Genomic DNA, 24,519 nt, shown 5'->3' on the forward strand with positions numbered 1-24,519 from the left:
AGCTATACAGGGCATTGACTCACATTGATTTCCTGTGCGTGGGTGTTACCTTCTAGGTTAATTCTTCTTGATCTAATATTTTCTCTAGTTCCTGGTCCCCTTTTCCTATTGGCCTCAGTTGCTTTTAAGGTATCTGCTTTAGTTTCTCTGTGTTGAGGGCAACAAATGCTATCTAGTTTTTTAGGTGTCTTACCTATCCTCATCCCTCACTTGTGTGCTCTCGCTTTTATCATGTGCTCAAAGTCCAATCCCCTTGTTGTGTTTGCCCTTGATCTAATGTCCACATATGAGGGAGAACATACGATTTTTGGTCTTTTGGGCCAGGCTAACCACACTCAGAATTATGTGCTCCAATTCCATCCATTTACCAGCGAATGGTAACATTTCGTTCTTCTTCATGGCTGCATAAAATACCATTGTGTATAGATACCACATTTTCTTAATCCATTTGTCAGTGGTGGGGCATCTTGGCTGTTTCCATAACTTGGCTATTGTGAATAGTGCCGCAATAAACATGGGTGTGCAGGTGCCTCTGGAGTAACCTGTGTCACGGTCTTTTGGGTATATCCCCAAGAGTGGAATTGCTGGATCAAATGGTAGATCAATGTCTAGATTTTTAAGTAGCCTCCAAATTTTTTCCCAGAGTGGTTGTATTAGTTTACATTCCCACCAACAGTGTAAGAGGGTTCCTTTTTCCCCGCATCCTCGCCAACACCTGTTGTTCGTGGTGTTGCTAATGATGGGCTGTTCTAACAGGGGTGAGGTGGAATCTTAGTGTGGTTTTAATTTGCATTTCCTTTATGGCTAGAGATGGTAAACATTTTTTCATGTGTTTTCCTGCCATTTGAATTTCTTCTTTTGAGAAAGTTCTGTTTAGTTCACTTGCCCATTTCTTTATTGGTTCATTAGTTTTGGGAGCATTTAGTTTTTTAAGTTCCCTGTATATTTTGGTTATCAGTCCTTTGTCTGATGTGTAGCTGGCAAATATTTTCTCCCACTCTGTGGGTGTTCTCTTCAGTTTAGAGACCATTTCTTTTGTTGAGCAGAAGCTTTTTAGTTTTATGAGGTCCCATTTATCTATGCTATCTCTTAGTTGCTGTGCTGCTGGGGTTTCATTGAGAAAGTTCTTACCTATACCTACTAACTCCAGAGTATTTCCTACTCTTTCCTGTATCACCTTTAGAGTTTGGGGTCTGATATTAGATCCTTGATCCATTTTGCGTTAACCTTGGTATAGGGTGATATACATGGATCTAGTTTCAGTTTTTTGCAGACTGCTAACCAGTTTTCCCAGCAGTTTTTGTTGAAGAGGCTGCTCTTTCTCCATTGTATATTTTTAGCTCCTTTGTCAAAGACAAGTTGGTTATAGTTGTGTGACTTCATATCTGGGTCCTCTATTCTGTTCCACTGGTCTTTGTGTCTGTTTTGTGCCAGTGCCATGCTGTTTTATCGTTATTGCTTTGTAATGTAGTCTGAAGTCGGGTATCGTGATGTCTCCAGCGCTGTTCTTAAGGGTAGACTTGAGCCTACACTTCCCAGAGGAGAGGGATAATGCTGGAAAAAGAAAGCAGCTGTCCTAGTTCATCTGTGTTCTCAGGGAAATTGGATACCACTGTATTGAAGAGAACTGGACACACTGTGAAATTTTCACCTCAATGAGTAGAAAAACCAGTTAATCATGTAAATGTCCATGACAACTGGGAATTCTTATGGAATTACTCAAGATGCTTGCTATTCATCTGAACATGGAACTCATTGGTAAGGTTGTTTGTTTTCCCTTAATAATAGTCAGTTTTGTGGGTATAGACTCAGAGTCAGCAAAGAAATAAGCCAAGCTATTGAATAATACTGTCTTAGGTAATTGGAATGACTCCTACCCACTACAAAATTATGATCTCATCAAGGCATGTGCACACACACACACACACACACACTTTTGTTATTTATTTCCACTGTGCTCAATGATTTTTGATTTCATACTGGGTCAACCAGCTTCATTTTATCCTTCCATTTATTGTCAAAGAATATATCCTCTTTCATGGAACCTCACTTTTTCTCCCCTATTCAGTTTTAGAGGTCTCACTCAAATATTCTATCATCTTTAAAATATCCCAATTTAGGTGGGTGTTGCATAGATCACCCTCTTCACAACACTATGTTCTTTCTTATACAGAGTTATTTATCAGTGTAATTGTATATGAAATTAATTATGTAATTATTATGTAATTATTATTAGTTATTATGTATTATTATTAATTATGTAATTATATATGAAATTGCCTTTCATATACCATGGTTCATCTCCTCTTCTGATGCCCTGATCTGACCACTTTATGGGGGTTACCATCCAGCCCTTATTAGGTTTACCCATAACATTCCTATACTTCTGTTCATTTAGCAAGGAAGCTGTACCTGCCCCCACAACAGTGTTCTCAATCAGCGTACACTTGTTCCTCCAGCCAACCTTCTATAGTTCAATGTTGTTTAAAAAAAGTCTCAAATTTAGTTATCTGAATTCATTTGTACTATAAGCCAACACTGTCCTAGGACAATTTGTTCACTAAATACAGTTTAGACTTTCCTGGAATTCACATCCTCCTGTTCTGAGTTTTGCTGTCATCAATGTTTCTGTCAGTTTCATGCATTTTTGAGATACTTGAATGCAAATACTTCCATTTCTCCTGTCTAACCATTCAAACACATGGTTAAGGGAGAATCTGAAGCCAAAAGAAGTGCAGCAAGTGAGAATGAATTTTCCATGGTGTAGAAAATCCAAGCCAACCTGTTGAGAGAAGGGTCTTGAAGAAAGGGAAAAGAATGCTGCTACTTTATTTCTGCTTCCTTTGCTTCTGCTTTGAACACTTTTATTTATTGGGATTACTAGGAGGAAGATATTTATCTGGCAACTAACAGACACCATCACATAGAATTCTTTAGAACAATAGTTATCCACTTGAGTTCCCTGGACTCTTTGCAGTATTAACATTCCCTGGAAACTCCTTAGTAAGGCAGATATCGGGTCCTGCTGCAGTCCTATTGAAGTGGAAAGTTAGCTCAGGCAGACAGCAAAGATTTCCATATTTTATTGAAGTCCTGGATACAATCTCTGTCATTTTCTTCAGTATCTCAGGAATACCTCACAATCACATCAGGATATGTACAAGCCTTACAACCCCAGCAACAAGCAGCTTTGTTTTGCTTTTAGAGCCTCTGAAACCACTTAGCTTGATTGTATTTGTACTCCATAAATGCTCCTTGAGTTCGTAGCAAGGACAGAATGCATTTCATCTTAGACCCTAATGTAATCTCAGTGTTTCATTAGTATGGTACTTTGAGCTGGTAGTTTTAAGTAATCAAAAAACAAAACAAAACAAAAACCAAACACCTATTTGTCTATTTGTGTGTTTATTTTTTTAAATGACATCAAGTTGAAGTAACCCAAAACTTTTACATGAAAAGTATTTGTTGAGTCTTCTCTAAATGCATTTTAGAAAGCCCAGTTAACATAATTTTTTGAGAAGTAGCTTACTTAATGTAGGGAAATTGAAAATGTGACAATCCCCTTTAAAATGATGTAAATACAAAAAAATTCAAAACATTTTTTAAGGATTTTCCAAATAAATAAGAAGAGTTATTAAAAAATAATAGAATGGCTATATTTGAAACATTTTAGTATTGTGATGAAGTCTGGCTAAGTTCCTTTGCACCTTCTGTCTTTCATTGTGCCTAAAACCAAATGAGATACATTGAAAACATAAGGATTTCCTTCAGAGTCTTTGTGCTGTTTAGGACTAGTTGATGCTGAAAACAGGAAAAGCAGGTGTCAACCCTGTAGCAAATGGACTGCCTATAGTTACCAATGTCTCTCACTATAACTGATATAATTTCACCTTTAATAAATGGGCAACTGGTGATAAAACAATTCTAGGATTTCAGGAAAAATTGCAATTTAGGCAACATTAATGACAGTACATAATTCCATCAATACTTCATAGTTTTATTGGCAGACCACTAAGAAAATATATTTATCTATACTGTGGCATATTGTGAAATTACCCACAGATCAAGACTTCAACAATTTACATATAAATATTTTAAATATCCCCTTGTCTAAGGAAAGTCTGTTTGTGCTTGTGTTTAAGAGAAGATTGAAAGAATTAGGAAAAAAAATGTTTAAAAGGTTTAGACATGCATGAGGCTGTTTGTAACTTCAGAACAGCCTCTGTCTTGTCAAGATTTCTTGTGGTGTTTAAGTGGCTTTGATCAAGTTGAAACCCAACTGGAGCCTGTGCCAAGGACTCTTTTCTGGCCCTTAGGAGGAGTTTGGGCTTGGAAAGTCCCCACCTGTAGGCTTTATCCCCTCTCAGTGCAATTACTGCTATTCAGCCCAGGTGCTGAAACTTTGTCTCCCTCTGGGATAAATTGAGATTTAGGGCTGATGTGCTCATCTTGCAACAGTTCACAGCATGGGAAAAGTCCAAGAAATTTTCTTTGTGAAAAGGAAATGACACAGGGCTTGAGAGCCAAGCCTTTCCTCTCTGAGACCTTAGGCATATTCATGAATAGATCAGTGTCCACGGTGAGGACTGGGAAGATTTAGCCTCTTACCCAGGAAGTGATCATCCAAGCTCTTCTCTAAGGAATAAGGAGGGCTACAGGTGAGACTTGCCATCTGGCAGCAGAGTCTGTTCCAGGAACATCACCTATCACTGGGACCACATACAGATAATAAGACTTGCCACTGAGGTCCATGGCCTTAGCCTCTCTGTCACATAGCAGGCCATTCCTACATTGGTGGAAAAATAGCCTTTGTACATACAGGCTGTAAGCCGGAGGGGTGAGACATTTTTTTCAAAACTTTAATTTTATTTATTTATTTTTTGCTGAGATTTTCCATTCCATCATTTGTTTTGAGAGAATTTTTTTTTTTTGATACGGTGTTTTAACTCAGGATTTCACACTTGCAAGGCTTGATTCATACCTCCAGCCCTTGTTAGAACTTTTTATTGCTTTCTTCTTTAAATCCTTTTGACCCTGGCATGAGTGGATTGTCTTTTCTATTCAGTTATGCTTTCCCTGGTTCTTGATATCACTTTTTCAACTGTATTCTGGACATTTTGGAAGTCATATTAGGAGATCTTAATTCTATTTAAAATTATTTTGGTAGACAGTAGTCAGTCTCTTCAGGTTTAGCTTGTAGGTTTTGGCATATTTTTATAAGCTGAATATGGACTCACAATTCAGTTTTCAGGGCACCTGCCATACTATTCCAGTGTGCTTCACTCTTTTGGGACCCTGGGTCTCCCATTCCAATCTCTGAAGGTGCCCTTGGGTGAGAGGTTCAAAAAATACTAATCCCGCATTGTTTTCTGATGCTGGGGACTGGTCAGGGACATGCTGGCCCTGGGTCATTTTCTGCTCCTGGGTAGGGGGCCTGGGACCATGAGGCCAGCTTGTGATGCTGTGTGGGCAATGTGGCTTTCTATGCTGCCAAGTGTGGGGCTGATGATGATGGGTCACTGTCCAGGTTCTGCTAACATTGAAAATGCTAACACCCAACGCGGGGTGGGTACTGTCTGAGTGTCTCACTCCTGCCGTGGCTGGTGCAGCCTGCCCTTGCTCAGCTATATTCAGGTATGGACCTCCATGCTAGGTCTCTTTCTCTGGAGAGAGGCCAGGCATTGCTATTGTTGTTTGCTTGCTTGTTTTTTCTTTTCTTTTTTGGTTTATGCCTACTGTTTGCCTCAAGTTCCAGGCACTGCCAGCCTGGGACGTAAAGAGATAAAGAGAAAACTAAAGCCATCACCTGTGTGATGGCTAGCCTATTTTCCTTCTTTCCACCTTTCAGAGTCCTTTTTTGTGTCTTAAATTATTTCCAGGAATCAAACCTACCTTAATGTTCTCCTCAGCAGATGAAGCTTCAGACAGAACTCCTGCCACAGGCCCTGTCCTTCCTCCCCCAGTCTTTATAGCATCCAGATATCCTCCCCACAGAAGAGAGATCCACAAAGGTCTTTCCCAGAGAAAATTTACTTTAGAAAACTGCTAATTGTGATTGCCCCTTTGAGATGCAAATCTTTTTGAAAGGCCCTTGTGGGTCTTGTAACCCAGAGGTTTTTTTATATATATTTTTTTTAATTTTTAAGCACCTGGAAAACATACCTTTCAAATGCAATCAAGAAGATAGTGTCCTCATCTTCTGTCTCTGTGGGAGAGTAGAAACCTCACTTTCTTGTTCTAAGCTGTAAAAGCTACCTCCAGGATGAAGTTACCAGGAAGTTTACTCTTCCTTCTGGGAAGGCAACTAGTAAACACAGATGACCTGAGATGCCTTAGTCCAGCACTTACAAATTCTCTAGCACTTTGTTTCTGCAAGATAAGTTCAGACTGAGTTTCTGGGTTATGACCTTTCTTTGTTATTACACTAGCCTTGGATAAAGTTTTCCTTGCCTGTTTACCTTTGTCTGGGATGGTATTTGCATAGTCTGGTTAGAGATCTTTACTGGAGACCACTATCCAGGTTTTTGATATGTAATTGGGCTAATGAAGTCCCCACTGATTCACCTTGCTTCCCCCAGTGATCCTCAGAATAAAAGGCAGAAGTTACAAGGTTTGCTTCATTACAAATCAGGCTGATCTGAAAATATTGCTTTTGGTTTCCAGCCAGGTAGGCTGGTGAGCCTTCCTTTTTGATAGAAAAAGACAAAGATACCAGCCTTGGGCAGTTCTGACTAACCACACACCCCTCCCCTAAGGGTCTGGCCGCTGTAGGTCTGGAATGTAAAGCAGAAAGTGAGTACAAAGTCAGAAGTCAGCTTTTCCTTCCAAGCTCCCTGATGAGACCTGAGACATTGTGGCAGGAAGGCAGGGAGGGGAAGGGAAATAATGAGAGATAATGAGAGATAATTAGTGCAACAGTAAAATGAAAAACCTGATGTGAGGAATGTCACATAGCACCTGGGATGAGACCAGAGAAGGGTCACCTTGCTCCAGAGGTTAAAATAGCCAATGAAATAGTATGTGGCCATGTGTGGGACAAGCTGTACCCCCCATTTCTGTAACCTGCTCTACATGGTATATATGGAAAGCCCCCTTTGTTCTTGGGGCTCAGCCTTTGGACTCGAGTCTGACTTGCTGTCAGCTTGCTTGCTTCCTGAAAGCTTTGGTGCCTGGTCTCTCTGTCTGAGCCCTCCTACAATATTTCTGGGGGCTTGTCTGGGATTTGGAGTGATGTTTCCATCTCCTTGTAGCTGGCTTAGTATCTCCAGCCCACTAGGAGGGTCACCTTTGCCAGGTACCACCAGTTGTGTTGATGTGAAGGGAGGGAGCCCTTCTCCTGGTGAACCCAGGAGACAAGTTTTAGTCACACAAAGGAACCCGGAAAGGCCTGGGAACCAACTTGGGAACCTTGCTCATCAGACTGGTAAGAACCTGGGTTCTAATTTAGACCTTCCTTAGGAGGCAGAAGGGGAGTCAGATCAACTCCCAGCAGAGACACCCAAATAACCCCTTTTGGGGTGAAACTGTCTCTCAGGAAGTACTGTGCTGTGTGAGAGTGTGTGAAAATGCAAGCCCAAGATGCAGCCCACTATGAAGCAAGTGTGGAGCCCCAATCCACGGGTCTGTGGTGAACTGATATGATAAGGCGAGCCCTAACAGGGCCTCCATCCCAAGGTTTATACAGACTCACTACAGCTAAGAGACACCTAAATCCCCATGAGGGGAGCAACTGGAGTTATGTTATTTGCTTTCCTCTGTGTACTGGAAAGGAGGACCTCTTTCCTCCTCTCCACAACCCTCATCCTTTCTGTCTCTGTCTCTGTCTTAACATTTGGCAACAGGAGGAATGGGAGGAGGTCAGAAGAAGAACACCTCCCATAGGGTGCATGCTTAAGAACTTTAAAAAGGGATTTAATGGAGATTACAGAGTCAGTCTGGCTCTTGTCCAGCTTAGGACCTTCTGTGAAATAGACTGGCCTGCTTTTGGTGTAGGATGGCCCTTGGAGGTGTCATTAGATAAGATCGTAGTCAATAGAGTTTTTGAAGTGGTTGTAGGGGGTCCTGGACACCCAGACTAGTTTCATCATATTGACTGCTGGCAGGATGCAGTCCTCAGTTGGCTCATGTGGCTAAAGCCTCACCTAGAGGAAGCATGCAGGGTCATGGCAGCTAGGGTGGCAGTAGCTTCCAAGGGCAGAAAAAAATGTTAAAAGCCAGAGAAACCCATATTAGAGCAGGGCCCAAGGTGATCCCACCCCATTATGTGCCACTATACCCCCCTTTGTCACCAACTTCTGCCCCTTCACCTCCACCCTCAGAAAAGGAAGCAGGATCAGACAGGGGAAATCCAGCAGCAAATACGCCTACAAGACTGAGCCTAGGAGTCCTTGAGACTGCAACAACCCCCTTTCCTCGTATCTAGAAAATGCAATCTTGGAAAGCATGAAACAATGCATGAGTTCCTCCACCTTCCTGATCACCCTGTGGCCTTGATGGGCAGAGAGATTTTGTGCAAACTAGTGGCACAGATAACTTTTGACTTTGATGGCACGGCAATCTTAAAGTTGAGAGGGTCAGAGCCAAGATTCTAACTCTCACAGTTGTGCAGGAGGAATGATAATTCTGTGTCTCTAAAAAAGAGATTCCTGAAATACCTGAACTTCGCTTTAAGATTCCAGGAGTATGGGCTGAGGACAACTCCTTATTGGATTGGATCAAAACATACCTCCAGAGGTGGTAAAATTAAAGCTGGGAGCCATTCCTGTTAGCTGGGGACAATACTACATTCCTCACAAGGCCCAAATTGAAATCCAAAAGCATCTTGACAGCCTACCTCCATGCAGTGAACTCAGCAGCTGTTACTTTATACTCTGTGCTCCCAAACCTGTACATACTTTTGGGCCCTATCCCAGCTGGGGCAAAGTCCTTTACCTGCCTGAACCTTAAGGACACATTTTTCTACATCCACCTGGCCCCACAGCGCCAACCCATCTATGCTTTTCAATGGAAAATTTCTAGTACTAGAGAGAAGGGACAATTAACTTGGACTCAGTTGCCACAAGGCTTCAATAACTCTCCCACTATCTTTGGGACTGCCTTGGCATCCGCCCTAAAGGCTTTCTTGGCCAACCAGCATGGCTGCATACTCCTCCACTGTGTAGATGACCTTCTGTTGGCTGGACCAACTCTAGGAGGATTGTATGGAAGGAACTTGCCTCCTTCGCCTCTTTTTGTGGAAGGCAGGATATAAGGTTTCCTGAAACAAAGCCCAGATTTTCCAGGATACTGTCAAATACCTTGGGTTTCACCTGTCACAAGGTCAACATAGACTGGGCCCTGAGAGGAAACAGGCCTTCTGCTCCACTCCAGCCCCCAAGACAGATTAGAGAATTTCTAGGGGCTGCAGGTTTCTGCTGGATCTGGATCCCCACTTACTCTCTTGGCAAAACCCCTTTATGAAGCCACAAAAGGAGAGGAGAAGAGGAACCGATGGTTTGGGGAGAGGAGAAAGAAAAGGACTTTAAAGAGATTAAGAGGGCACTCACAAATGCCCTGGGTCTGGGCTTGCCAGATGTGATGAAGCCTTTCTTCCTGTATGTACATGAGAGACTGTGGACAGCTGTAGGAATCTTGACCCAGCTGATACGTTCCTGGCACCACCGGGTGGCCTATTTATCAAAGCAACTTGATGTAGTTTCCCGAGGCTGGCAGCCCTGCCTGCGTGCCCTGGTGGCCACTGCTGTCTTTGTGGCTGAAGCAGACAAACTTACTTTGAGACAAGAACTTATAGTCCAAGTTCCCTACTCTGGAATATAAAGGAAATTTTTGGTTGACAAACTCCAGAATGGTCAGCTATCAAAGCATCTTATGTGAATACCTGCGTGTCCAACTAGAGGTTGTTAAGATTCTAAACCTGACCACCCTATTGCCAGTTGATTCAGGCCCCAGGAACATGACTGTTTAGAGATTATGGATGAGGTGTTCTCTCCAGCAGGACTTGACTGATCATCCTATCAGTCATCTGGACATTGAGTATTTCACAAATGGCAGCAGCTTTGTCAGGGATGGCACATGCTTTGCCAGATATGCAGTAGTGATTCTGGATGCTGTCATTGAAGCACATCTGCTGCCAGTCAGGACCTCTGCACAAAAGGCTGAGCTCATTACTCTCACATGGGTGCTCCAGCTCCCTGCAGGAGTGTGGATAAACACCTATATGGACTCCAAATATGCCTTTACTACCATTCATGTCCAGGGAGCCCTATATAAAGAAAGGGGGCTCATTAACTCAGGAGAAAAAATTGCAAAGTATGGACAAGAAATTCTGAAATTGCTAAAAGCTGTACAGCAAGTGAATAGCAGCTACACACTAATGAGGGCACCAGAATGGGGAGACAACAGCTGTTCAGGGAAACTGAAAAGCTGATAGGGAAGCCAAGCAAGCAGTCCTAAAAACCTCAGCCTCACTGACAGCTGCCTTGTTCCTATGCCCTTTATCTGAATGGGTCCCACAGTTTACTTCACAGAACAGGCTTGGTTTGATACTGAAGGAGGAAGTTTCCTGCCAGGTGGGTGGTGGAAATTTGCCGACAGCCATCTTGCAATCCCAGAGCCTCTGGCTCTGTAAAGAAGCTCCATGAAGGAACTCACTCAGGGCAAACAGCTCTCAAGACCACGTTGGCCCAGCATTTTTATGTCCTCGAGCTCTCCAGCATAAGAAAGACAGTATATGAAAGGTGCAGTCTGTGTGCCAAAAACAATCCCCAACAAGGGCCAAGAGTGCCATTCCAGGTGCAAAGTGTTGGAGGAGCTCCTTTCAAAAACCTGATTGTGGACTTTACTGAGCTGCCATGGGACAGAGAATGTAAATATTTGCTGGTGCTTGTCTGCACCTTCTCAGGATGGGTGGAAGTCTTCCCTACTCAGACTGAGAAAACTTGGGAAGTGGCCAGGTGCCTGTTAAAGGAAATCATCCCTCAATTTGGAATACCTGTGTCTATTGGATCAGACAATGGGCCAGCCTTTGTGGCTGAGGTGGTACAGTTGGTGGCTAAGGGCTTAGGAATAACTTGAAAGCTGCATATGGCCTACCATCCCCAGAGTTCGGGAAAAATAGAATGTATGAACAGGATTCTAAAATTGCAATTGGAAAAACTATGTCAGGAGACCCACCTACAATGGGATCAGTTACTTCCCAAAGCCTTGCTTGGGATTAGGTCTAGCCTCACCAAGCAGATGGGTCTCTCCCCTGTTGAAATTCTTTTTGGGTGCCCACCCCCTTTAGCAGCCCCCTTTAGTCAAGGGTCCATGAGGAGACTTTAAGGAAATAAGTGACCTCACCCTGAGACAACAGATGCAGGCCCTTGGGTTGACTCTGTCAAAAATCAATGGCTGTGTAAGAGAAAGACTCTCTGTTAGCCTGAAAACTCCCCCACACCCTTATAAACCAGGGGATACCATGTTCAACTGCTGAAGAACCACTAGAGGGGCCCTTTTGTTGTTGTTTTGTAGTTAAGGTAGCAGAGATCATTCCCTGGATTCACCACAGCTGAGTGAAACCAGCTTCCCTCGAGTGGAAGTGCATCCCTGACCCAGCTTCACCATGCAAGATCACCTTCTGCATGCCTGCACCCTTTCCCAGCAGGATTCTGCTTTCCAGGAGACAATGAGGAGGTGCCAGCCCTGCTCTAGTCACTCCAGAAGCTGACCAGTCTATGCATGGTGGAAGCTTGAGGGGTCACCCATCTCACCTTGGAAGATGAGTCCCTTCTGTATTTTCTTCTTACTAATCTTGGTCAGCTCTCTACCTGGGGACCCCCAGACCTTGGACTGTGACTCATGTATGCGCACTACCTGAGAAGTACTGCTACCAAAATTCTGGTTTTCCACACTTATTACTTTTGTGCAGGCACAGTTGGTGGGTCATGCACCCACAACCATACCACCTACTCAGTATACTCTCTTCATGGTCAGTATATCTGTTTTAACCCCATCAATCACCTTTGGGAGCAATGGCTAGAGGTCTGAGGCTTCACCAGCAATGGGAGCATATTAGCTGGACACAGGTTTACAACTCCAAAATGTCAGTATCCATATACGTTGATGTGTGTGCTGTAATAGCTGAAAACTCCGTCTATCAACCTCGGGGTATTGGAAACACCAGCAAAGCCCTCGCCTGGGAAAAACTTATATGTCAAATGATAAGTCTATGTGCTAGGGAAACAACTTTTGGTCATGTAATGATGCTGTGGAAATATAAACCCTAGATCAAGATGATGCTCTTTGACCCAGAAGTGGATCTTAGCTTCAGAGTGGGGGATGTGGCAGGAAGGCAAGGAGGGGGAAGGGAGATAATGAGAGATAATGAAAAATAATTAGTGCAACAGTGAAACAGAAAAACTGGATTTGAGGCATGTCATGTAGGTGACCAGAGAAGGGTCACCTTGCTCCAGAGGTTAAAATGGCCAATGAAGTAGTATGTGACCATGTGTGGGACAAGCTGTACTCCTCATTTCTGTAACCTGCTCTAAGTGGTATATAAGGAAAGCCCCCTTTGTTCTTGGGGCTCAGCCTTTGGATGCCAATCTGCTGAGTTGCTGCCCACCTGGTTAATAAACTTACTTCCTGAAAGCTTTAGTGCCTGGTCTCTCTATCTGAGCCATCCTACAGCAACATAGGAACCTAAGGGACTGGGGACATTCCTGCATGTGTGAAAGCTCCCATGCAGTACACCCTGGGATGGCCTTATGTACTGGGACTTTCTCCCATCATCCTATGGTGGGATTCTACCTGTTTCTACAGACTTCTGCCTACTGCTGCCAAGGGTCTTTCTTTGTAAAGGCTCCCAGCTCTGTAGCCCCTGCAGCCCCTTGTTCTATGGTCTTTTGCAGGGTGACTTCATGCTTCAGGGCCACAATCTGGTCCCAGCTTTGCTTCCTAGTAGCTTCCTTTACTGACAATCCTAAGCAAGCTGCTTGCCACTGTGTCTTTGTTTCTTATCTTCTGCTACCTGAAATTCTTGCCTCTCACTCTGACTGAAAAGCTAATAATAATTTTCAATGTGTCTATCTCACAGTGTTGTTACAGGACTTGTGCAATTTATATTAAGCAAACTGATGATTACCAGATAGACAAGGTTGTTGGTGATCAGTATTTTTCAGGGCCCTATTGAAGTGTTACATTGTGCCAAAAACTTCCCCTTTCTCTAGCAGCAGAATGATTCTCCTCCTGCTTTCTCCTCTGAGGATCAGCTTCTGTTGACTGTCCTTCCTGTGGCGCCATTAATTCCCATGTGGCAGAGACCATAATCTGAAGTCCCCACCTAAGCCCACCCCATTGATTTCCCATTGTCTTGGAGTCAACAAATAACCACACTCAGTGTTTGGGGAATTAATTGCTTCTCCACCTTCAAGTTCATGAAGAATTCACCAGATTAACTCTCACAGCTTACTTCATTAACTTCCCATGGCTCCTCCCAGTTCCTCCCTTTTTCTTTCATGTTTTTTTTCCATTCTTCTCCCTCACCCTTAGTCAGATGCTGCTGCTGCACCTGTCAGTGTGTGGAGATGAGCGGGGGTGAAAGCAGAGATGATGGGGAGATGAGTCTAGTCAATGGGGGGAATCTCAGTGAACACCCCCCCCCACTGAAGCTCTAAAGTAGGATTGAGAAGTTTGGAGAAACCTCGATAGAAGTTTGAAGAATTGGCTGCTGAGGATTTTCTACTGGTTTTCCTGTTGAGTTCTTATTTCTGGTGTCTGCAAGGTCAAATGAGAGAAAGCCAAAGAAGAGCTGAGCTCTGCAGGTTCTATCAGTGTGAACTTTCTATTATATTAAAGTAATAATTCTAGTTTTAAAAATGGAAAGAGAAAGAGGATTTAGACATATTAATGTGGTGGTAGGAAGCAAATACATCCGGTTAATACTTTATAGCACAGCAACGAAGTGTTTTTAGCTGTTTTAATGACCAGTTTACTAAAACTTAGAGGACATAAATCTTTTAAAGAGCAACGGGTTCTCATATAGGTAAGGAAGTGTTAACAGGACTTCTGAAGAATGGTGACCAGAACTGGTCTTTGTTAGCCAGGACAGAACTTCAGTGATCTCGGGAGGGTCATTAACCCCTCTAAGTTTATAAATATCCACTGTGTCCTGCAGTTCATGGTTAGTGCACTTAGTTTCTGCAGCTGTTGAGGAAGCCCGGCTGAATGTAAAGACAACAGGTCTCCCCACAGGAGTTTCTCTGTGCCAACAAGAATACCACCCTGTACCCTAGGACATAACTTAGAATGATAGTGGCTATACTTACCTCCAAGGTGGGCTGTCTGCTCTAGAATAGAGAGGCCACAGACACTGAGAATGGAACAAGGAACATCTGAAAGAACGTGGACTTTTGAATGAAGATAAGATCATTTTCTGTGGGTAAAAAGACGTGGATCTTGTTTATCATAAACTTAGACCTGTCAAATGTGTTCCCCTTTTTCTTTGAAAATAAACTTTACTTTGCTGTTGAATCTTAATTTTTGCTTGTTAAGTGAAAAGCCTAATTCTGCTAAATTAAATTATTGTATAAACTTCGGTTTCTGGAAAATAAATAATACAACAATTTGGGATTGTTCCCCAGCCATTCTCCTCTCATTTTCCCAGAGTGTGGGCTAAGAATTGGAGTTAGGATAGGTTTCAGGATTCCATATTGCCTGGTTTCAGAAGAAGTGGGTTGGATGAGCCACCATTACTTCTCCCTGCATCCGTCCCCATAGGATGTGCTTTGATTCATTTGGTCCTTGTCACTGTTCACTGACACCTGTAGATATGTCTGTGGTCCTGTTGAAGTTGCCAGCTGCATGTCACTCCTCCCACACACTGGACAACTTCAGTAGGAAAACTGGTCTTCAGTCTGCCATGCTTCTCTCAGACCTCCCTTCCTTCCCAACTGGGGTGGGGACCTCTTACTGAGTTAGTCAGATTTCATCATTGTGCCAAAACACCTGAGAAAATCAACTTAAAGGAGAAAATGTGTATTTTTGGCCTATCATTTCAGAAGTGTCAGTCCGTGGGTAGCTGACTCCACTGCTTCTGGGCTGTGGCGAAGCAGAACTTCATGGCAAGGAGAATATGGTGGGGCAAAGCTGCTCACTCCATGGTGGCAGGACAGTGGAGAGAGACAGACAGGAAGGGACCAGGGACAAAATACATCCTTCAAATGAGCACACATATTGACCTACTTCTGACAACCAGGCCTTACCTCCTGTCAAAAATGTTATCATATTGTGAATTCATCTGAGGGTCAATCCATTGATTAGGTCACAGTCCTCTTGACCCACTCCCCTCTCAATGATTGTATCCACAATCAGGGTACTAAGCCTTCAACTCATGAACCTTTTGGGGGATTCTTCATTCCCAAACCATGATACCTGCGTCCTTCAAGCCATGCCAGAAAACAGGAGGTTCCACAAGTACATGATCTGAGCAGTCCTCTGTCTCTGCTCTCACCAGGTACTTTGCACTGCTGCCTCCTAAGCCTGTGTAAATGCCTCATGTTAACAGCATTGGATCTGCCTGTGCTTAGGAACATAATTGTCTGTTTTATGATTTGTAATTTTCCCATTGAATTAAGAATTGTCACTAAATCAGTGGATGGAGGTCATAAGTTAATAAAAAAAATGAGAAGAAAAGAAAAGTTCATTTTCCTCTCAAAATAGTGTATCACATTTACACACTGAGTAAAACATTGAATATGTGTCCATCAATCACCCTCAGTGTGAAGCATTTATTTAAGAGATGAAAACTTGGTTACACTTAAAGACTTGTGCAAAAATATTGATAGTAGCTTTGTGCTCGTTTAAACCTGGAAATAACACAGATCTTCAAATGTGAAAGTATATAAACAAATTGTGGTGTATGTGGAATGAAACTCCACAAAGCAATACAAAAGAATATACTACTGATACATATTCAACAGTTTTAAGTGACCAAAATATTATAGTGAAAAACAGATACGTACATATGAAGTATACAAAGTTCTAGGAATATAAACTCAATCTCTTGTAACAGAAATCACAGCACTTGTCATGAGGTGATGGAGGAAAACAAGTCAGAGAATCTTTCATAGGTAGAGAGGAGGAAGGTTTTGGTTGATTCTTAGGCATGCTGTGTAGAGAGCAGAGTACGTAAGTACAGCTATGTCAAATACGTTCCAGGCTGAGTTTGGCACAGCCCCAGCCACAGAAGTGGGCAAGATGCAGCACAGCAGTTTTTCCTAAGATGTTTACATTCAGAGAGAAGTGGTCACAGGTTTCTTCTGTTCCTGAGAATTACAATGTCACCATCCCCCCAAGAATCGCCTCTTTACCTCGATTTGCCACTGTATATAATAGACTCACTGGAGGTGGAGGGGGCTGTTGTGTGTCTCCATCCAAGCAACCAGCCCACCTGGCCCCAGCTTTATGCATGTTTGGTATTCTGTCTTTTGTCCTTTCTGCATCTCCTGTTGCCCCCAGTTAGGTTTCTATGATGAGCTCGTGCAAGATGCAAGAGAGAGAATGCTGTTACCTAAGTTTGTCACATTAAAAAAAAAAAAACTAAGTGGACCTTACTATGGTGAGATATGGATTAACTTGGAAGGGACATAAAATAACTTTCTGGAATAAAGGAAGTGTGGTTTATATGGGTACATCATTTGTTGAGATTTATCAAAATGTATCTAAAAAGGTATGCATTTGAATTATGCAACAATAATATAGGAATTAAAGAGTGTTATAATTTCATATAAATGTGTTCAAAACTTGCCATAGGTCAACTATTGAATGGGTTGATAGATGGACTAATACACCATTAATAGACTAAGCCACTCTGACTTTGTTCTGTTCATGGTGGAGACACATTGAGGTATTTGCAGCATAACTCCCACCTCAGGGAATCATGCACATCAGAAGGAAACTCCAGGGCACCATGAGGACAGGTGAGGAGTCCCTGAGCAAAGGTGAGATCCTCACAGAAAATCAGTGACATGGATTGCAAGGGATGGGGATGTGTGGATGGTATTTGACAGGTTTGGTACTCCACTGGATGTTTGAAATGTAGGAAAGGGAGGAGGTTGGGATTTCTCTCAAGTTGGTGGGTTGGATGATTGGGTGCCATATTGTATGGGAGTTGAGTGATGAGATGTAGGCGCAGGGCCTGAACTAATGTGAGATGAGAGAGACACAAGTGACAAGGATCATCGAAAACTCAGTAACTGACATAAAAACAAGATTAGAATAGGACCATAAGTGAGCCCAAAGAGCATGGATTTATTTTTGGAAATATCTATTTTCCTGTGTGAAGGATTAGGTCTAATGATATAGAGTGATTTGGCTTTAAACGTTTGAGAAACATTCAAGTTTCTTTTATAAATTACAGAAATAGGATAAGATGAAGGGGATCATAGAGCAGCTATCCCTAACATTATGGGTTGTTGACATTATATATGATGTTTTTCTGAAGAGATTTGCATAAGATACTCAATGTGATCTATGCCTAACAGGTAAGAATTCAACAAATTTAGATGAAACAAAGTAAAGGTGAGGAAAATTGTATGTAAAGAGCTCATTTGTTTTCAGTGAAGTAGGAAGCAAAGTCGTTTGGAAGTGAACCAAAGGAAATACATTAGAGAAGTGGAAGAAAGTGGAAAGGGTTTAGAATAGATGTTATGGAGAATTAAGAGAGTCAACTCAAGATGATTAAAGAGATGAGTGAGTGTCATTGAAAGTCACTAGGTAATTCCAAAAGGAAAATGGTTTTAAAAAACTTCTGTGCTACCACATCACAATTAAATAAGCATGTATTTTCTGTAAGTGACCTCTTTTAGGTAAGACTCATTTGTACAATTAAGTTGACTTGTTTCCTGAATCTGTATCATATAATTTTATAGTTCTGACATGTAGCAGAATGGTAAAACCAAATAGTCTTCCTATTTGAGCATATTTTAGTATCTCCAAAAATGTTAACATAAAAAATCCTTAAACACTTGATAAAGCAAACAATTTCATTGAACTAAACACTTCACTAATCCTACAAATGTCACTGATCAAAGCCAGGAACATTAGGCATTTAAGCTAAAAATATGTAGGACACTGAAGCAAGGAAGATTCTAGAGCTATAAAACCATAATCTCCTCTTAAAATATGTGATTTCATTCCTTGACAGTGTTGAGAGGTATAGTTTTGCTAGGAAGTAGATAAAGGTCTTTTCAATAAACCTTGTGTTTGCTTTACTCTTAAATATGGAAGAAAACTAAATGCATATTTCTAAATGAATGAAGCTAATATGTAAAAATATCACACTATATTATTCTTACTATGTAACATCCAAGAAAAGGCAAAACTAGAGGGATTTTTTTTCTTTTTTTTTATTATTCATATGTGCATACAAGGCTTGGGTCATTTCTCCCCCCTGCCCTCACCCCCTCCCTTACCACCCACTCTGCCCCCTCCCTCTCCCCCTTACCCCCTCAATACCCAGCAGAAACAATTTTGCCCTTATTTCTAATTTTGTTGAAGAGAGACTATACGCAATAATAGGAAGGAACAAGGGTTTTTGCTGGTTGAGATAAGGATAGCTATACAGGGAGTTGACTCACATTAATTTCCTGTGTGTGTGTGTTACCTTCTAGGTTAATTCTTTTTGATCAAAAAAGGCCAGTAACTGTCAGCAGTTGGTGGTGATGGAGGGGTAAAGAAGCAGAGCCCAGAGGATTTTTGGAAGGTAAAGGTACTCTGTATGGTAGATGCTTGTCATCATAAATTTGTCCAAAGTCATAGAATGTACAATATCAAGAATGAATCTTAATGTACACTTGGACTCTGGGTGATAATGATGTGTTCAGTGTAGACTCATTACTTATAACAAATGTACCACACTAGTAGAGACTACTGATAATGGAAGAGGCTATTCATGATTGAATGTAAGGAATATATGGGAAATCTCTGTATCTTCTCTTCAATTTTTCTGTGAACCTAAAACTGCTCCAAAAATAGTCCATTAAAAAGAAATGCTCATAATGGGAAAAATAACCATTACCCATACATATCTGATTAGGTGTTACTACTCCAAATAAATATCTCTCATAATTTAGCAGCAGCAACAACAACAAAATAGCACTTTTAAGTGCAAACCCATTTGACTAGACATTTTTCCAAAGATGATGTTCATAGAATCAACAAGCACATGAAAATATTCTCAACACCACCATGAGAATAAATGTAAATGAGATATCACCTCACATTAACTATACTACCTATCAAAAAGGAAAATATCAAGTATTCCAAGAACATTTGAAAAATACTTCACAGTATTTCAAGGATGTGGACATATTGGGAACTCTTGGGCCTGTTGATAGAAATGTAAAATTGTGCAGCCATTGTGGAAAAAACATATGCTGTTTTCTAAAAAAATAATACAAAACAGAATTATAATATGATCCAGCACAAGTTGGATATCCATATGAAAAAGAATGAAGTTGGATCCTTACCTCACACCATATACAAAAATGATTTGGATATGTATGATATATATCTGAAAGAATTAAGAGCAGGATCAGAAGGAGATCTTTGCAAACCCATGGTCATAACAGCATTAATCACAAGGAGAAAGCAACCCAAAGAATGTGTGGTTACTATTTGGCATTCCTCATTCACCTCTATATATACTTGTTCAATTTGTCAATTTCCTATATTTTCTCTTTTCTCACTTGATAATTTGTAATATCTATTACATGTTACTCTTATTCAGAGGGGGAAGATGACCTTTGATAAAGGAAGGATGGAATTAAATTATGACAACATACTGATGGGTTATAAATGGCATCTCCTGTGTTATAATAGCTATTTGCTTAGTAGCTTTCTTTCATATTAGATTAAAATTTTCAGTCGCATAGCTAGTTTCTGGGGTGGTACCCAATAAATAACTGCTGACTGAATAAAGATTATATCTGTGAAATTTCTGGAATGATAATCACATAGGCATATATTTGAGTGTGTGGATGTGTATATATAGTCATATATGCAAGCATGCATATTTGCACATTTTGGTGTCACCCTTAAAAACACTAAGAACAGATGATAGGTGACCTAAAGTAATGTAATTTCCATAAAATCTCAGATAGATTTTATGATAATATAATAAATAATATAATACATTATTAATTAATAATAATTAACATTACTAATATAATAATATTGTGAATATCTGAAGATATACTTAATTGATATGGCTATACATCATAATCAATTTGCTGTCTTTGCTGTGGATCAACACTGTGATGGAAGGTCAGTCACTTGGGGAAAATGCCATTTAATGAACTGTGTTTGCAATCTCCTAAATGGCAGCCAGGAGGCCTGAACATAATTACAGTTCCTCCCTAAATGATGGCAAAACTCCCACTAATCAGGTCTAGAAGCTTTTAAGTATTAATGTCATTTCTAAGAAAAAAGTACTTCAATTAAAAGTTAAGTGTATTTAAGGATAGAGAGACCATGGCTAAGCCCATCTGCTTGTTAGTCTTTGTAATCTACTTTCTTTACATTAAATGACAAAAGAATAATGTGTTTAGATCAGTAAATTGCATTACCATCTTACTGCAGTGAACAGAGGAAGAGCAGCTGCTCCCTGCTCTACACGCTACAAATACATTCTGGCAAAATCATGAAAAGACGTGACACTTTGGGCTGTGTTCCCTAAGCCAGTTCTGTGGCAGATTCTCCGAAGCTATGTTGGATATGTGGGCTTGCTAGCATCATCATTAAAGGTCATCAGTCACAGCCTCTTCAATTCTTTTACTATTCCATTTATTAAATGTCTAAGCTGGGACAATCATTTAGCTTCACATGTATATCCCATAAACCTCTCCACCTCTACCTTCTTGCTCATTTGTTCTCCCACCTGAGATATTCAATTCAGTACTAGCCCAGTTTCTCCTGTGTATTTTCTTACTAAGTGCTGAAGGTCTGGTGCCCTTTGCATTGTCTCCCAGGTTGAGTAGGGAGATCTTATCAATGGTAAAGTCTTCTAGTTTCTGCTTAAGTTTTATTTCCCTCATTTGACTGTTTTCCTCGAATTTTTGATACTTCTGTAGTCACTAGGCATTTTAATGCCTTTTGCTCAGACTGATTAATTGTGGCTAGCTTTGTTAACCTGTCTTTTACTTCTGCAATGGTTTTTTAACCCATTGTGACTAGATTAAACATGTTACCTAGTATCTAGCTCTGTATTGAAATTGCAGATATCTGTCTTAGTTTGGTTGCGATTAGAGGGAAGTGGGAGAGTCCTTTACCTGGCATGACACATTTCCTGGGCTTTGTCAAATAAGTTCCATGTCTTCATTCCTAAGGACAGCTGAATGTTCTGATTTCTTAGCCTAAAGGCATCTAGAGCCTTAAAGAATAGTCCAAATAATCAGAGTAGGTCCTTCTCACTCTTCTTTTGGTGGGCTTTACCAATTCTTGAGTACGTGAGTCAGGTATTAAATGAAGATACTGTCAGCCAGACAGAGACAGTATCTGTGCCTCCTGGTTTGTGCAGGGCTTGCTATCGCCTGAGATGGCTTGGTGTGAGATGAGGCAACTGAGTAAGGATTGCAATCATATTTAAAACAATATGATTCCTTCCAGTGTATATGCCACCACACTGGAAGGAAATAGGATATATATAACATATATATATATTCCCCCAAAATAAAATTTTATGCACAAAATTGGATCTTGAGAACATATTCTCATCTATTCAATAAAATTATATTTTGACCCAAGACCCAAGCTACATAGTCATGAAACAAAATTATGTTTTGTATCTGAGGTCTTAAATTTGGAGTTAAAAATGAAACTTGTAGAAAAAAATTAATCAACAGCAAACATCTATCAGTAGGCTTTAAATACAAGAAATGATTAATATGTTAAAATGAAAAATTCTGAATAAAACCATTTACATAGAAATGTCTATAATGGAGTGGTCATTGTAAAGTGAAAATATAAAAGTAACACAATCTGAATTTAACTGAGATAATATATGGAAAAAGTAAGAGAAATTCAAACCACTAATCAAACTTCAGTTAAAGGGTATTGCCCTTATTATTTTGTAATGGAAAACCATGGTACCCTCTTCAGGCCCCTCATGTAGTTTATTTAGCAGAGCAGCTGAGCACCTCCTAGGATGGCTCATGTCCACCCTCCTATACATTAATGTTCAAAGAAGGATAACACAAAAGTTGTCAGTCCACTTCAAGGATAGCCTGACTCAAAGTTATTTCTTATGCATTTGATTCACTAACCAGAGTTGAGGCCAGCTCAGATTCTGTGCAGGAGTAACCACACTAGAGTGTAGATAGAAGCAGTTCAAATTTAAAGGGTACCTTGAAATCCAGCTACTGGACAGGGTGAGTTAGTTTGTTACTGTTCATTTGAATGCAGTCAGTTACTACCTTGCAATCTGTAATACAGATGTCTCTATCTTTGCAGCAGTCTGTTAACCATGTTTATACAAAGGGTGTTTGAATAGATTAATACACAAACACATGTGGCTGTGAACTTCCAAAGTAGAATAAATTACTATCTGACTCTATTAAAGAGCAATGATCTTTTTCTTTAAAAAGTCCTGCCAGTTTGCTTCACCTTCATTTTTACCTAAAAAAAAAAAAACCCATGTATTTATACACCTGTGACTGTTAGAAGTCAAAATAGAGAGGAAGCAACACCTTCCTGTAAGTTAAAAATATGGGGTCATGACCCAGGTGTTATATTTAACAGGTAATAATGTTCTACTTCCTTGATTTTTTTCAACCATAAAACGAAGCTATAGGCCATAGTCTACCCTGAACATTTCTTTCATCTTTAAAACTGTGCTTGATTTTACCTAATCGTGAAGTTTTAGGGGGAAGATGGGTCTCCAGAGGATTACTTATCATCTAAGAAATACAAAAATTAAGTTAGGGTATCACACAGCTTCAATGCTATGGTGCCCAGGAAGAAGAAAGCATTTATTTTTATTTTCTTATTTATTAATGTCTCCATCCTCCTCCAGCCTCTTAGCATGAACCCAGGCACCCTTGCACACCATCCACCTCCATGCACACCTACAGATGTTGCCACACAGCCATCTTATTCCTTTAAGCTTTTTAACTAGGTTATTGTTATATTGCGCTCCAGACTTTGGCTTTGTGGTGAACATAGATTCAATCATGGCCCAGGCTTTTTCAAAAAAATTTTTTTGTTTAACTCAGAAAAGTATTTTTGTCAATCTGGGCCATAACATGTCAAAGTGGTAAAATCATAACCAACGAAAGAACCAAAAGTGTAAATGATAATGACCCAGAAAATGTCCCAAATTCCTTGTTTTCTACATGAGAGAGAAATTTTGCCTAGAAAAGCCTCAAGCTTGAAACCCTACCTTCTCATTAGAGTCCAGGCACTCCCCACATCTATCATTCTGCACCTCAAGGAGATGGACAGATTAGGGACGTTGCTTACAAAATTGGAATGGTAATCTGTAAATTCTGGCATGTCACCAGATGTGTTGTAAGGAAAGCAACCAGATTCTATAGGAGAAAATTGGCCCTGAGAAGAAATAAGAGAAACAGAGCACTACAGGTGTAGGTCAGGAATACCCTGAACATAAAAACATGAAATTTGGATAACAATAGACAGAGAAAAAGGACTTTGTGCAATTCATACCAACAAGTAGTGATCTGTGAAAAAGATCGAATCGATACAGATGGTGCGTGACCCAAACACCATCAATCACTGAAAAGGAAAATGCTGTTCAAGGCTCGGTTCACAATCCCTTTGGGTTTTCTCTGGCAAATGATCTTACCACTTTCTTAGTTAAGAAAGGGTTCACGTTTAAGCAGCATAATAGTACTTCCTGGTTTTAGATTCAGCAATGTGTAATTTTGACTCAATCTCTAGTAAGCTGAATGTGATTCTTACTCTGTAGTGGATTTTATACAAACAGAGTCACTAGAAGGTAGGCTCACTACTTCAGTTATTACCTTCCCTGAACTGACAGACTAGGTACTTGACAAAATGAAGTCCTTTCTGGTTGTATCACATGTTACATTCAGTTCCTGTGATTTGCAATGTTAAAATCATATCAATTTGTTTAAAGGTTGGCATGACTCAAAGCCTGTCTTAAGTTTTTGTTAAAGACTCGGATTTTTTAATCTCATTTCAGAATTTCTGAGATGCAAATTAAATTGAGAACAACAATCATGAACTTGTTACATGAGCAGCACAAAACATCGTGTTTATAAACCATACATGCTTTTTTTCAATAAACCGTTTACTACCCATAGTATCACTCTCTATTGAATATTGTGATGGACTTAGAAATAAGAGGATACTTCCTATGTCTTAGTTATTTTTTCTAAGAATTAAATGACAAATTATTGGCCTTGTGTGACCATGTAACATTATATAAAGCACCTTCTCAAGGTTTTCTCTTTTGCTATTGATATTCTTGTCAGGTCAATTTTGATTAAAAAACGATTGATA

Source organism: Castor canadensis, chromosome 4 (assembly GCF_047511655.1).
Source record: "Castor canadensis chromosome 4, mCasCan1.hap1v2, whole genome shotgun sequence".
Lineage (NCBI taxonomy): Eukaryota > Metazoa > Chordata > Mammalia > Rodentia > Castoridae > Castor > Castor canadensis.